At 53.1% G+C, this 12,914-nt stretch overlaps 1 protein-coding gene across 1 annotated transcript in view; it reads right to left on the bottom strand.

The window, feature by feature from the left end:
* ELAVL1 (ELAV like RNA binding protein 1) overlaps positions 1-12,326 on the bottom strand; it is a 34,707-nt gene extending 22,381 nt beyond the window's left edge. Inside the window, exon 1 of the mRNA XM_058538018.1 lies at positions 12,228-12,326. The gene's annotated coding sequence lies outside the window, so the exon portion shown is untranslated. The remainder of the gene's footprint in view (positions 1-12,227) is intronic.
* Positions 12,327-12,914: the final 588 nt, after the last annotated feature.

Raw genomic sequence — 12,914 nt, 5'->3', positions numbered from 1 at the left:
AAAGGCAAAAACGATAGAGACCTCAAAAAAGACTGGCGTTGCCAGGGGTTAGGGGGAGAAAGGATGAAGAGTTGGAGCACAGAGGATTTTTAGGGCAGCGAAACTACCCTGTATGATACTGGGATGGTGGATCCATGTCATTATACATTGTACATTGTACATTACACATTGTCCAAACCCACAGAATGTATAAACACACAGAGTGAAGCTTTAGCTAAGATGTATCAATACTAGTTCATCGATTATAACAAAATACCAAACTAATACGCGATGTTAATAATAGGAGAAACTTTGTGTCAGGGGAAGGACATATGGCCTACTTTCTTCCCCAGTTTTCTGTAAACGCAAAACTGCTCTAAAAAATAAAATCTATTAAAATAAAACAAAACAACTCCAAGTTCAACCATTTCCAATTACTAAGAGGGCTTCGAAGAAACCTACAGACACTTTCAGCACTGTAATTCAAGCTCCTGTAAAAAGTGTTTGGGTTCTCTCTTGAGAGTGTTCCAAAGATTTCTGATTCTTTCTCTCGTCTCCACTTTCACTACTGCTGCAGCTGGACACTGCGGAGGCTGCAACGTGCACCTGAGCTCCCTGACCAATCCAGACACCCCGTCTGTCCGGGAGCAGGCAGGAATGGCCCTTTGCACCCCTTTATTCCAAAGGCCATAGTGACAGAACTGGGCAGGAGGTTAGGATGTCTCTACCCATTGGAGGAAGCTGGTCTTTAGAGCTTGCAGGCTTTGGGATGCCGTAGCTGCCTGCAGAAGTCTTTACTTTCAGTGACAAACATCAGAGCACACTGATGGCTTCACAGTAACATCCAGAACAATGCAGCCGTGAGCACCAAGACTATGCTTCTGAAGGCACAACTCACACTGGGTTTGCTCACAAGCACTGCCGTGCGGCTACCTCACCTAAGATGTCCCACGTCCCTGCCTCTGCATACACAGGTGCTCACCCCCATGGGACCGAAACGTTATTACTGAGAAAAAGCCCCTGCTGCCTATCAGCCTGGAGGTCTCGGGGGCCAGCCCACCCCTTTCTCCAGACCCCTGCTGCCCAGCTCTGCTTTTATGCTTGAAAACCCAGTGGCCACTGTCAGCAGCACTCAGCCTCCTGTAAAAATAGCCCTGCCAGCGGTTACATAAAAACCTGAACACATCTCCTGCCCGGCAATCTCCCCCCTATCCCTGAGTCAACGCTGAGAGAGGAGCTAGGTATGGTTTCTCATTTCTTGCTGGAAACAGTTCAGGCCTTCTCCACCTTTCTACTCTCTAACTTGCTTCAGACCATACGCAAGACGCAAAATTAGTCCAATCTCCTAGCATTTTTAAAATGTTTTGGAAAATGTTCCATGCTCCCTGCTCTTTATAAAGTAGGTTATAGCATCAGAAGTCATAAAAGATTGGAAAGTCAGACTTCACGAGATTAAAAACTTCTGCTGGCAAAGGCACCATAAACAGATAAGCAGCAGACTGGGAGAAAATGCTTGCTCCCTGTTACATTATTCAGATTGGTGGTTCTCACCCTGGGTGATCCTGCCCACCAGGGGACACTGGGCAGTGTCTGGAGGCATTTTTGGTCATCGCGACTTGGGGGGATGGGCAGCACTGGCATCTAGTGGGCGGAGGCCGGGGATGCTGTCAAACACTCCACAAGGCACAGGACCGCCCCACAACCAGGAATCATCCAGCCCCGAATGTCAATACTGCGAGGCTGAGGAAACTTGACTCAGGGCATCCACAAATTAACAAGAGAAAAAGGACCTCTCACCAAAGAGACGTGGACCAAGGAGATGAGCAGTAATTAATAGAGGCCGGCAATTCCAATGACTAAGAAACCAGGAAAAGAAGCTCAAGCTCACAAATGATGAGGACAACGCAAAATAAAAAGAGATGCCACTTCCTGCCAGTCAGATGGAGTACAATCCAGTGGGAGGGACACACTCCAGCGGGAGGACGGGAGAGAAAAACACTCTCGCACACCCTTGATGCAACTGTGACATGGTACCACCTTTTAGGAGCACTTAGCAGTGCCTGCCAACATTGTTGTTGTTGTTAGTAGCGTAAAATGACAAATGATGTTATTTCTCACGGTTCTGTGGGTTAGCTCAGTGGCTCCTCTGGTCTAGGCCGGCTTGGCTGAATTCAGAGATTGGCAGGTGGCTGGGCTGGGGGTGGATGGTCTGTGCTGGCCTGACTCACAGGCCTGGTGACTGGCAGGCTGGGCGGCCAGGGACTCTCAGCTGAGGGAGGACAAGCCATCACGTGGCCTTTCATGCTCTAGTAGATTGTGGGGTTTCTTCACACAGTGGTTTCAGGGTTCCAAACAGCAGAAAGAGAAGGCAAGCCCCAATGCTCAGCGCCTACAAACATTTTTAATGTGAATGCTCCCCTCTGGCCCAGAATTGTAGGAACCTCTTCTACAGAAATCATCACACATGCAGGGAAATGTGCGAGAGGAACACATGACCCCACGGCTGGTAAAATACTGGATCTAATCTAAATATGCGTTAATAGGGATGGTTCAATACACACCAATTTTCAGGAGAAAGCACGGGACTACCAGCATGACCGGGTTTCATCATGAAAAACTCCAGGAGTGTGTTAAACTGTCTGTGGCCATGAGACTTATGATAGATGATTAGCTCAAAAACAAACAAACAAAAATATTTGCTGAAGCCTGAACCAAAGTGCAGGGTTAACTCTGAGCAACTAAAATGCACACTGAAGTGTGCTCAAAAGGTGATTCGAACATTTCTCTCCTTCCTTCCTCTCGTTCTCTTTATCCCTCCCTCTCTTCACCCTTCTTCTGAGTTAGGCACCTACTGTTCTGCCTTCTCCCTCACCCTGCTTTCACAGATGATGAACTGGGCCATAATTAATACCATTCTCACTATCCAGAGTCAGGTGTCCTCTATGCCTGGTAGAAAGTTAACTTTCTAAAATAGGGGTCAGCAAACCATGGCCTGCGGGCCAAATTCGGCCCCCTGCCTCTTCTTATAAATAAAGTTTTACTGGCACGTAGCCACTCTCCTTTGTTTATCTATATCTATGGCAGCTTTGGTGCTATAGTGACAGAGTCGAGTAGTTGTGACAGAGACCATATGGCCCACAAAGCTGAAAACATTTACCATCTGGCTCTTTACAGAAAAAGCGTGCCGACCTCTGTTCTAAAATGTGAAAATAGAAAATTTCTAGCAGAAAATCTTTGTGATGCTGGGTGAGGCAGGGATTTCTTAGATACCACACCAAAAGCCCAACCCATCTAAAAGAAATTGATAAACTGAATACCATCAAAATGTAAAACTTTTGCTCCGCGAAAGACACTGCTAGGAAAATTACAATCCATAGACTGGAAGCAAATATTTGCAAATCCCATATCAGAAAGAGGACTTGTATCCAGAACATACTTTTTTTTTTTTTTTTTTTTTCCTCCAAAGCCCCAGTAGATAGCTGTATGTCATAGTTGCACAGCCTTCCAGTTGCTGTACGTGGGACGCGGCCTCAGCATGGCCCGAGAAGCGGTGCGTCGGTGCGCGCCCGGGGTTCAGAACCTGGGCCGCCAGCAGCGGAGCGCGCACACTTAACCGCTAAGCCACGGGGCCGGCCCCAGAACATACTTTTTAAAACTCTCAAAAACTTAACAATAGGAAAACAACCCAATTTAAAAAAATGACCAAAGACTGGAATAGACGCTGTCCCAAAGAAGATACACAGACGGCAAAGAAACACATAAAAAGCCTCTCAACGTCATTAGTTATTAGGGAAATGCAAATTAAACGCACACTGAGATACCACTACCCATTTAGAATGGCTAAAACAGGGGCTGGCCCAGTGGTAAAAGCGGTTAAGCGCACGCGCTCCGCTGCGGCAGCCCAGGGTTCGCCAGTTCGGATCCCAGGCGCGCACCGACGCACCGCTTGGCAAGCCATGCTGTGGTGGCGTCCCGTATGAAGTGGAGGAAGGTGGGCACGGATGTTAGCCCAGGGCCAATCTTCCTCAGCAAAAAAAGAGGAGGATTGGCAGATGTTAGCACAGGGCTGATCCCCTCACCAAAAAAAAAAAAAAAAATGGCTAAAACAAAATAAAACGAAAGCAAACAACAACAACAGACAATAATCAAGGGCTGGTGAGGATGTGGACAAACCAGAACTTTCAAGCAATTGCTGGTGTAACCGGAACGATGTTACGGCAGCTTTTGGAAAACAGACGGGCAGTTGCTTCTAGTCAAACACACACTTACCACACCACCCAGAAATCCTACTTCTAGTCTTCACGCAAGAGAAATGAAAACCTGTGTTTATACAAAAAGCTATGCACAAACGTAGCAGCTTTATTTATAACCTCCCCAAAACCGGAACAACTCAATGTCCTCCAAGCTGCCAGCGGATAAACCATGGTACACCACACAGTGGAATACTACTCAGCAATAAAAAGGTATTAACTATTCACGCAACTGGTACGAATCTCAAATACATTCTGCTGAGTGAAAGACACCCGACTTCAAGGCTACATACTGCATGATTCCATTCTGGAAAAGGCAACACCGTAGGGACAGACGAGTCGTTGCCGGGGCAGGGAGCAGGGGAAGAGCTGATACACAGGGGAGCACGAGGGAATATTTTTGTTTCTTGGGTGATGGAATTTTCCTGTATCCTGATTGTAGTGGTAGTCATGTGATTCTATGCATTTGTCAAAACTCAAAGAACTCTAAACCAAAAAGAGTGAATTGAAAAACACATGTTAAAAGACTTACAAAGTGACCCTTCCGTGTTGCAGCCCCGCTCCACAGCATGCTGGCTCCTTCTGACGCCCAGTTCAGGCTGAGCAGCCCCTGCGGGCCCAGTTCTTGGTCAACTCGGCAACAGCGGAGACACCAAAACAGTTTCTCGGCGCTCTGGAGCCACTCCACTTGCTCTCCAGGTCCCCTCCTCTGACCTTTTCCAAACCAGCTTCTGTCACCATAGGCTCCGACCACAACTGGGCCTTTGTCACCACCCGACAATCAATGACTCCCAAGTCGTGGCCACCTCTGGCCATCTCTCGGCTCGCCAGGCCCTGTCTCCTCTCACTGAGCGCATCTCCCCACGTGGAAGCCCTGGGGACTCCTCGGGGTCAACACGTTCCGCCCCACCAAGCCAGCTCCTCCTCTCTGGCTTTCCATCGGTGGTGTCACCACCCAGAGGCAGCATGACTTTGCTCAGGGTCAGTCTTCACACTGTTAATAAGTTGTCACTACAGAGCAGTCTCCCGAGGATGAAACACAAGGCCTTTGGCGATGGGCCCCCGCCCGCTTCCCCACCCTGTACTCCCATCCCTCTGGCTTCTTCCCCAGCACACCATAGACCTTCATATTTCAGGTCTTTGTTACGGCTGCTCCCTTCGCAGGGATCGTCCGCCCTCTCCATCACCTCCCCACTTATCTTTGAAGAGTACCCCAGGACAGCAGGTTGCTCTAGCTCCCCGCGCCCGTACACCATTGGTGTACACCTTTATTACTGCACAAACCACTCTAACTCGTCATTATTTGCTTTTCTCCCACAACACTGGTGAAAGCCTTGAGGGCCAAGGCTACATCACTGGCACCTAAGGGTCCCGTAGCAGAGGGGATAGACACTGGGTCTCAGACTCACCAGGGAATCATGCGTATTGGGTACATTCTTTTTTTGTTGTGAGAAAGATCAGCCCTGTGCTAACATCTGCCAATCCTCCTCTTTTTTTGCTGAAGAAGACTGGCCCTGTGCTAATATCCACGCCCATCTTCCTCCACTTTATGTGGGATGCCGCCACAGCATGGCTTGCCAAGGGGTGCGTTGGTGCCCGCCCAGGATCCGAACCGGCGAACCCCAGGCCGCCACAGCGGAGCATGCGCACTTAACCGCTTGCGCCACCGGGCCGGCCCCCAATCCTCCTCTTTTTTGCTGAGGAAGATTGGCCCTGAGCTAACACCCATGCCCATCTTCCTCCACTTTATATGGGACGTCGCCACAGCATGGCTTGACAAGCCGGTGCGTCGGCGCACGCCCGGGATCAGAACCTGTGAAGCCCTGGGCCACCGAAGTGGAGTGTGCACACTTAACTGCTGCGCCAACGGGCCAGCCCCTGGGTGCATTCTTTCAAAGAAGGGTGGTTGGAAATCGTCCTGATGGTCTATTAATACATTCAGTATATTACTCTTTTAGGATCATCCCACCCCACCCATCCCACAGAATAAAATTCAACTGCGGGGAGCAAAAAGGGAAACTTAGTTTAGTGAAGCCATTCCTGCTGACTTGGAAACGTTTCCAGTAACTGGATGTTTCATGGAGAAGTCCTGTTCAGATGATCTCTGAGGGTTTTCAGCCCCATCCCACTATTTTAAATGATCCTGGTGTCTATGTGACTTTGGCGATGCTGTTCACATCAGTAGCACAGTCCTGCACCGCATGACGACGTCTCGGTCAATGACGGACCAAGTATACGACGGTGGTCCTGAAAGATTAGTACCATACAGCCTAGGGGTGTGGTAGGCTATATCACCTAGGTTTGTGTGAATACACTGTGATGTCTGCACAACGATGAAATCAACTAATGACCCATTTCTCAGAATGTGTCCCCGTTGTTAAGCAACACACAGCTGTGTACCTACTACATATACAGAGAGAGATGTATACGAATGACATAAAAATACACATGGGTGGTACTTGCATAAAGCAGCAAGACTGTTTTTGATTAGGCGCCACGAGAATCAGTCTCATCTGAGAGTCCCAGAGCACACTTCCTAAACGACCTGAGCCAGCACAAAACTAGAACAGTCAAATGTATCCCCAGGCTCAACACTGACACTTCACACACCAGATGATGGGGCTTGGACTCGATTATTTCTCAGGTCCTTTCCAGATGTAAAATTCTGAGTTCTTCAAGGTAAAAGTCTTAGGAATGTAAGGTCACCCAGGAAACACTCTGGTGCCAGAAGAAAACTGAACGCACCAGCTGACCCAATTAGAACCTGGATGAGAGGCGAGGGCTCAGGCGGACAGGGGACACACTCCTTACTCGCCCTTCCCATGGCCCACGGAGGGCAAAGCTGCCTGGCTTGGGTGGCTCCAGCTAAGTCGCAGCAATTCCATATCTGCCAGGCTGAGAAGCCCGAGGAGGAGCAGATCTGGTATCCGGCCCAGTTGAACTGCTCTTTGGCCTGAGGGGCCCTGAGCAGCTCCACAGCCCTGCTAAGAGTCCTGACTTCTTTCTGGCTGGCCCAGGTCACTCCAGGCTCTCTCCCAGAACTGCAAGGCAACCTGGCACAGCAGGAAAGCCCAGGGCCTTTGGAGTCTGTCAGATCTGAGCTCCAATACGAACCCTATGGCTGACCAGCTGAACCACTGTGGGTAAGGCACTTCCTTTCCCGGATCCTCAGGTTCCGTGGCTGCAAAATGGGGATGTAACCGCCTGCTTCACAGCACGCAGCCCAGTTCCTGACACGCAGTAAGCGCCCACCTCGCCACTCGCCTCCGGGCCCACTAGGGAACACTCTGACCCTTTTCCCCTGGGACTCTGGAAATGATCCACACCTTTGAGGCCATTTCTAAAGGGCCCGGATCCCACGGAAACCACGGTGTGGAACACCATCGCAGCACCCCATGGGAGACCGTGGAAGGTCTCGTTCGTAGTTCCCTGCTCCATCACTCATCAACGGTGCACTTAACCCCCTGGACGAATCAGCTGGTGTCTCGATTTGTTCACAGAGATCTGAACTGATTCACACCCGTCCCCTTACTCCTACTCCATTAACAAAATCGAGGTGAACTTGTGTGTCCCCCGATCTCCCTGTTTCCAGCTGCAGGACCCTCATCTCCTCTCCTCCGGTCCTCCTCCCCTGAATGGCTTCTTTTGGTGGCACACGCACACCTGTCTCCCAAGCCACCTCTCTCCATCCCCTGCCCCTAAGCAAGCACTACGTTCCACCAGTTTCACATCTGAGACACGTCTCTCTCCCCCCATCTCTCTGCCGTCATCCTTGTTCACATCCCTGTCACCTCTCGCCTACACTGGCTCCCAAGTGGTCTCCCTGCCACACGACTGTTTCAAACTCAGCGTCACTAAACCCAACTTGGTCTTTTCCCTCCAAATCACCGCTCTTCCTTCGGTTTTCCCGTTTCTGTTCATGGCGACATCAGTCTTGCCATTGGGGTGTTCTGGACTGTTCCCTCTCCTGTGAATCTCTCCTCTGGCATAAATGTCTCGTGGAAGGGTGGCTGGATCCAGTCACTCCTGAGCTCCTTTTAAACCTTTCCTTCCTCCAGCACAGACGGAGTCCCAATCATGCCAGGAATGCAGCAAGGCGCTGGGTATACATTAGATAAAGAAGCAGTCCAGGCCTGGACGCTCAAATTCAGGCCATTACCGGGTCACCTCCATACCCCTTGACAGGTCCCTTGATCCCGCCTCTCTCCCAGAAAAGCAATCTCCCGAGATCACCTCTTGACTGTGCCCAGGAACCCTCAACCACCTGACCCGGACACACTTTTCTAGATTTATCTCCAAGTTCACATTCTTGACCCTCTGCCTGGCCAAACCGGTCCTCTCAGGCTTCCGGACCTCTGTGTGCTCTCCTCTCTGGTTCATTCGGGCCGTTGGCTGCACCTGGGAACTCCTGCCCACGCCTCTCTGATCACGATGACCACCAGCTTTGCCTGACTAACTCCTCCCCCCACGCTGCACCTCCTCCAGCTCTATCGCCACAAACAAAAACCCAACAACAATCACTTCTTTCAACGCTCTCCCAGAGCTGTCATGACCCGCCGCTCCATCCTTTTGTTTAACCTCACACGTCGACGTCTTTTCTCCCCAATTCAGGCTGCAAGTTCCTCGGGGAGGCAATTTCCCGACTTCTCCCTATTCCCCGGTGACAAGGAACAAGAAGTTACGTTCCATGTTTGCAATCCATGAAAGCGTGATTGGTGCCTTGGCCAATGCGCACGGAGGCTCGGAGTTGACTGGGGATGGACAGTGGTCACATAAGTGAGTCCCCCCAACAGGTCCGGACGTGGACGTGCCTTCTGCCGCCTTCCCGCATCACTGTGGACCCACGCACACACGTTCCAGTCAAGTGATGTGCTTCCTTGTCCACGTCCACATTCTAAATCATTCCTTCTTTGCCTTCTCTGTTTCTCCTAGTGACCATTTTCTCTACCAGTCACTCAGGCAGAGACCCAGAACCATCCACCGCTGTTCTCTTGCTCACGTCCCACACATAGATACCCAGAGTCCTGTGTCTTTTGCCCTCTAACTGTCTCAAACCCATCCCCTCTTTCCCTGCCACCACAGCCCTGGGTCATTTTCGTAACTCTTCTTATCTAAAGGAAAGTAATCATCTCCTCACTGGTTTGCTGGCCTTCAGCTGTATCTCCTCCAACTCTTCCAACTGTGTGCAGACCCGACTCCTTCACTGTGTGGGCACAAGCCGCCCAGCGGCCACCCCTGGCCTGGCCTGCACGACAGCAGCCAAGCCAGCTGCGTGAGGACAACTGCAACTCCTCACCTCACCTTTCTTGTCCCTGAAGCACCAGACTCCACGTGGTTTCCTGGGTAAACCGAGCTGTTCCCGCCACCATGCTTTTGCCTGCGCTGTTCCTGCATCCTGGAAGGCCCTTCTCCACCATCTTTGCCTGACTAACTCCTCCCCCACACGCTTCACCTCCTCCAGGAAGCACTCTGTGATCTCCTTTGCCCACCAAGGCTAGGTTACAGTTCCTTTCCCGTGCTTCCACATCAGTGAGTTGTAACCACCACCGCACTCACCAGAGTGGGCTGAAATGATCTCCGCACACATCCTAATCAACACTGCCTCCCCAGAGCCTCCCACAGGGCCTGGGACACAGCAGGGGAGCAGGGAGAGTTGGTTAGAGGAGGGAAGCAAGACTCACTTCCCTTCTGCAGGCTGGTTTCCTCCGGTCTTCCCCTGACCCGAAGCCTCAGGTGGGCCTCGCTGCTCCACCGCTGCCACCTAAGGGCCAAAGGCAGTAACTGCACTTCTCTCACCATTCAGCATCTAATTTGATTCAATCAATTGAACGGGATAGGGACCAAACGAGGGAACAGCCGATTCCGGTGCGGGTGGACCAAGACTGGCAGTCAGAGGAGGCTTCAGATGGTGAGTGAGCACCGAACTGGGCCACGCAGCACGAGGAGGAGATCTCCAGGTGGAAGAGAACGGCATTCCAGGCAGTGGGAGCAACAGGCAGTGAGGGTCGGAGTTTGGGGTCCACGTGCAGGTGAAATCAGAAACGAAGGGAGGGTTTGAATACACAAGACCTGGAATCCCAAACATTCGCTTTTATGCCACCTAAAGAGGTTAAAAAAATTACTTTGGTTTTTCCTACCCAAAGACTTTTAAATCAGGACTGACAAGAGCAGATCTGTGTTTAAAAAAGACAGCTCTTGCTGGAGTGTGGAAAGAGGATAGATAGAGATGGGAAGCAGGAAGTGAGCGAAGCAATCAAGCAAGCCTCAGGAAGACAGCATTTTCATAATCCTCCTGGTGTTTCACTGGCTGCCCTATGACCTCAGACTCAACCCATTCAAACTGAAATTCTGCCCCCTCAAAACCAGCCCTTCAACATCAACTTTACTTGTTTCCACGTTTTGAGATATTTGTAAATCTCAGCCTCTTGTGGACTTTGAAGTCACAGAATTTTATAACAGATCCCAGCACAGAGCTTTGCCCACAGAAGATGCTCAATGACAACTGAATGGAATTCTTCTCGGGGTCCCCTGGACCCTTGTGATTATAAGACCGGTAAAATCCGGTAGCTAAAAGTAAGGACTGAGTCAGAGGGCCTGCGTTCAAATTCTGCCTGCGCCACTTTACTGTGCAAGACTGGTCACATCCAGCGACCCATTTCAGCCTTGGTTTCTTCGTCCCTAAAATGGAAATTACAACAGCACCTGCCACAAGGGCTGGAGATTATTATGTCTGTGAAGCGTCAAGCACAGAGTAAATCCTCACTAAATACTGGCGATTATTTATAACATCATTTATTCAGTGCCTACCACGCACAGGCCCTGCACAAAGCTAGGGGCTTTCCACACCCTTAAATCGGCACAGCAGTATTCTCATCCATCCCATTTTACAGATAAGCAAACTAAGGCATGGTTGAGGTTGGATCCCCCCGGCGTCAGAGATGTGACTGGAGGAACTTTTAGTGGAAGATCATTTAGTCCGGTGGTGGTTCTCATACGTGTGTGTGTGTGTGTGTGTGTGTGTGTGTAATACTTTGGGCCATGTCTGAAGACATTTTCTGATCTTCACAACTGGGGGGGGCGGGGATGCTGCTGGCATCTAGTGGGTAGAGGCCAGAGGTGCTGCCCAACATCCTACAATGCACAGGAGAGCCCCCAAACCCCACAATTATCACACCCAAAATATCAGTAGTGCCCAGGCTGAGAAACCTTGCTCTAGTCCGACCATCCTCCCCATCTTCTCACTTCCGGAGCGCTGGCCGTCCAGATCCCACATGAATACTTCCAGAAAGGGGCGCCCTGTCCCCCCAGGGGCAGAGCCTGCAGAAATTCCTCCCCACCTGCCCTGCACACAGTAGGTATGAGAACCCAGCAGCGGAGGACGCCGGAAAAGGAAGGAAGCGCATCCATCCCCCATCGTTCAACTGCGTGCAGTTTATGTTTTCTACACACACACACACACACACTTCACACACCCAAACGTCCCACGCCCCCAAAACAGCTTTGTTCGAGATGGCGTCCAAAAGATCTATTTTCTAGGACTCTCACGCCGACGGAAGGGTCTGCACACTTCTAGAAGGACCTCAGGGCGGCCGCGGTCCTCTGACAAGGACCACAAAAGAATCCGGAGGGCTTCCCGGGGGAGCGAGCCCGTGGGCCGCGACCTCTGCGCGCTGAGGGCGCTCGCCGCGCTCCCTCGCCTCTGGCTTCGCTCTCCCGCCCCCAGACCCCCGGCTCCCCAGACCCCCCGGGCCCCGGCCGCCGGGCGCGTGCCCACGCGAGTCCCGCTGGCCCGCCCCTCGCGGCGGCCGAGGAATCGGCCCGGGCCTGTCGCCGGCGCCCACACTGGCCGGCCCCCGCCCGGCCGCGCGCGTCCCCTCCCGCCCGGCGCGGCCTGGGCCTCGGCCGGTGCAGGCCCGCGGGAGCCCGCGGCCCGGCCAGGCGAGCTCAGGCCTGCCGCGGCCTACCCCATCGGGCGCCGCCGGAGGCCCCCCGCCTCACCTGGACGCGGGCGGGCGGGCCCGGGGCTGCTCCGGGGCGGGCGGGCGGCGGCGGCGCGGCGCTAACGGCTCCGCTCGGCCTCGGTAGCGGCGGCGGCGGCAGCGGCGACGGCGACGGCGGCGGCGGCTCCTCCTCAGCGCGCACGACCCGCTCCGGCCCGCGGCCCGGACACGCCCCCCCGGCGCGCGCGCCCATTGGCCGGCGTCCGCCACGGCGCGCTTCTCATTGGCCGGCGTGGCTGTCGCGGCGCCCCGGGGCGCGCGGCGGAGGCGGGACTTCCGGCCGGCGCCGCCTGCGAGGGGCTCGGCGGCCGGCGGAGACGCGGGTGGCCGGCGATGGCCGCGGAGGGGGCCGGCGGGGGCCCGGCCCACGGAGGCCGGCGGAAGGCGGTGGCCGAAGAGCCGCGCCTCTTGTCGAGCGCGTTCTGTGTGTCCCGCGCCTGTCTGTCTCGCCGCCGCGACCGCCGCGGCCCTGCAAGGTAGGAACGGTCAGCGCGCCAGGGCTGTGGGGACAGGACCGGGGTTCGAATCCCGGCCCCGACGTTTGCGCACTACGTGCCGTTGGGCCGGGGCTGACGTCACCTCGCCGGGCCTCAGTTTCCTTATCTGGGGTGGTGAGGAGGCGGGGCGTGGGACGTGGTCAGTCTTCCGTCAGTGTTGACCATCAGAGCTAGCGGGGGTACCAGAG

The sequence above is a fragment of the Diceros bicornis genome, unplaced genomic scaffold, assembly GCF_020826845.1.
Source record: "Diceros bicornis minor isolate mBicDic1 unplaced genomic scaffold, mDicBic1.mat.cur scaffold_73_ctg1, whole genome shotgun sequence".
NCBI lineage: Eukaryota > Metazoa > Chordata > Mammalia > Perissodactyla > Rhinocerotidae > Diceros > Diceros bicornis.
Note: the sequence above shows the minus strand (reverse complement) of the source record. Positions and strands in the feature narration are given on the sequence as shown.